The sequence below is a fragment of the Athene cunicularia genome (assembly GCF_003259725.1).
Source record: "Athene cunicularia isolate RWA chromosome 26 unlocalized genomic scaffold, athCun1 chr26_part1, whole genome shotgun sequence".
NCBI classification, from domain to species: Eukaryota; Metazoa; Chordata; class Aves; order Strigiformes; family Strigidae; genus Athene; species Athene cunicularia.
The window spans coordinates 3,260,888-3,264,130 of NW_020799136.1; positions in this window are offsets into that span (position 1 = coordinate 3,260,888).

The following is a 3,243-nucleotide window of genomic DNA, read 5'->3' on the forward strand; positions in this document are numbered from 1 at the left end:
GGCCGCGGACACAGGCTGCGAGTGAGCAGGGACGGGGTGCTGCCACGGGGCAGGGCCCCCCCGGCCGCAGGGGACAGACCCCCCCCGGCTGCAGGAGCCACTGGCCAGCGAGGCAGCGGCCGGCGGCCCGCAGGGACGGGGCAGGAGCAGGGGGGCAGACAGACGAGCCCCGACTGGGAAGGCAAGAGTTTTAATATGCAATTAGACATGGCACTGAGGGGAGAATGAGAACAAAGAAATAAATGTGAATCCACCGATTAATTTGCAATGGAAATCCAGTCCCTGACCTCCAGATAGCGGCTCCTTGCCAAGTGCTGGAGCCCAGCCCATGACTTTTACAGTCCTTCTCATCTTGTAGCTTTCGTTCCCTTTTAACCTAAAATTGCTTCAGACCTTTTGACCTGGAGGAGCCTTTACAACCCAACGCACAGACCCCAGACCAGAGCTCTGCTTTGTCCCGGCCCCTGCAGAGGATTGCTCCTCACAGCTTTGTTCTAAATTGTCAATCCTTCCTCGGCTGCAGTTTTTCAGGAAAGCAGGGTTTTAAATGAAAAGCAGTTTTCCCCAACCAAGCCACCTCCGATGTCACCGTCATCTGCCATCTCTCCCTTCCATTCCTGATGTGAGCTTGCCTCAGAAATCGAAATGTTCAGCTTGCTATACAATAAATTAAGAAAGAAATATGATTTGATGGGTGCCGATGAATCCCATGAGGTTTGTCACAGCTGGGGTGCCGTGTCATCCTGCCGTGTGTTGGCGGTGCAGCATCCCCCCGTGAGGCTCAGCCGTGTGCAGAGAAACCAGGCAGTTATGTGCCACTGATTTGCATTGCTGGCTCTTCTGTTTTTCCCTTCATTGCAGACCCACTTTCCTAGGCTTAGAGGAATGGGCAATTTTAGGAAATAATTATTTTCATTGCATCATCGACTCTGTTCCTGCCCCTGGGAACTCCCTCTTCAGGATCGACATGAGATGCTGCCTTCGTGCAGCAGCATCCGAGAGCCCCGGGGGTGGCATCACCTCGGAGGAAGAGCTTGGAAGGACCCTCTGCCACGCCAGCGCTGGCCCATTTCTCCGCAACACAAACATCATCAGCTCCTGCTTGCATGATGCCATTTCGGGGCTGGGTGATATTTTCGCGTTGCGGTTGCAGGAGGGAGAAGTGCAGCCCCCCCGCTGGGGTCAGGCAGGGCGCAGCGTGAATCCACAAACCCGTGTCAGGCCCGGGCCCGCAGAGACGCGCTGTTTCTGCTGGTTCAGCCCTGATGCGTCCGTGGAGCGTGGTGAGGCTCCGGCGTCGTGCTCAGAGCGGCCGGTGTCCCGCTCCCAGGGCAGCGTTCGGGTGCTCCAGCCCGAGAGGAGACCCCTCTGCATCCAGCACCCCAGGGCTGCAGCAGGACCTGCCCAGGGACCCCGCTGGCACGAGGGAGGAGGGGAAGATTCCCGCTGAGCTCATGGCACAAGGGCCTGGGCAGCGCTGGAGCAGGGAGACAGGCGGAGCGGCTCAGCAGCCCTCCAGAACACCCACAGCGTGCAGCAATTAGAGGTTCATTAGATAAAGCTGAGGTTATGCAACAGGCAGAAAGGTCCTCCTGGCTTCTGTAACTATTATGCACTAGAAAAACTGCATTAATCCGTCTCCAGCAGGCAGGGGCCATGCCGGGGCTGTGCCTGGCGCAGCGGACCCGGAGCAGACGTGCTCAGGGGGGTTTGTAACATCCACCGCGCGTCGAGGGGCTCCCACCGGAGCAGGGACCCCGGCGCAGGGCTGGGGGAGACTTGGTGGAGGATCCAGGGCTCAGGGCTGAGGGGCTGGAGGGAGAGGCAGGGTGGTCTCGAGCATCAGGAGGAAATCAGCAGAGCAATTAGCAAAATCCTCCTTCATTTATGTAAGCTATCCAAGAGTAACGCCAGCAAACTGACTTAATTAAAAAATTACTGCTCTTCCACTCCGTCCCTCACGGCAGCGAAGAAATCCTCATCTTCCAAGGCAATTTGAAGTGAGAGGGATGTGCAGTTGCTAATGGGAGATTAGGAGTAAGTCTTCCACTTGGGAAGCAATTAACAATCCAGGCAGTATTCACCTCCGTGTGATGTCTGGGGCCCATTTCCCAGTCCCCGCTCCGTCGCGGGACATTTCTCTGCCTGGCAGGGCTGCCACTCGCCCCGTCCCCGCGAGGCCCCGACGGCCCCGGGAAGGACCACGGGGGCTCCACGCGTCTGGCACCGCGAGCGGGACGGCGCCGCCCTGGGCTCGGGGCAGAGTTCTCTCCTCATCATATTTCTGCCCGTCATTTCCGACGCCACCGGTCACTGTCTCTGCGCTGGGTTCTGGTACTGGCTGTTCCCACGGCAACGGAACATGCTCTGGATTTGCCTTGACCCGTTCTAAGGCGCTTCATTAGCTTTAATGAACTGCATTTCTAATAGAAGCCTACACTGGATGTTTGAAATATATGTGCTTTGAATTCCATGGTTTTAATTACAAATGACATGGGAACGTAAGATACACAATTAGATTTGCATAACTAACCCACTGTCTTAATATATATATAAATATATATAAATCTGTAAAATATAATTACAAATTATATTTCAGAAAAGTCCAGGGGAAAAAAAAAAATAAATCTTGAACATTCGAGTAGCATTGCCACTGAAGGCTGACTGCAGAGGTTTGTAAGCCAAGCAGAGCTACCAGGATGCCTCTGGCACTTGGACAAGGATCCAGATTTTCTAAGCCTGTGGATCTGCAAAGAGCAGCCAAACCTCACTTGTCCCAGGCTCACCGGCAGCACTGGCCTCTCGACAACCCTGGCTTTGGGACGATGCTCACCCCAGCAGAAAAGCAGGCTGCGTTACCTTTTATTGCAGAATGAAGAGTAGATAATTTTTGCTGTGGGGAGATTAAAATAAAAAAAACCCCAACCACCAGCATGAAAGGAAAAACCCCTCTTCCCTGTCTGCAGTGCCCAGTGCGGGGTGTGTTCGCCGTCAGCTCCGCGCCCCAAGACAGTGTGTCTCGGGACCGTGTCCCGCAGGAGGGCCGGTGGGCAATGGGCAGCTCCGAGCGCCACCAGTGCTGCGTCTGCAGAGCGGAGAGACCACCCCAAAGCCTCCCCTCCGCGGGGCTCCTGGGCACGGCGTGCGGAGGCCACCGGCGCCCGGGGCAGCTCCGGGGCGGGACAGCTGCTGCCTGGCCCCCCAACCTCGTACACCCCAACCCTGCACCCCCAGCCCCACACC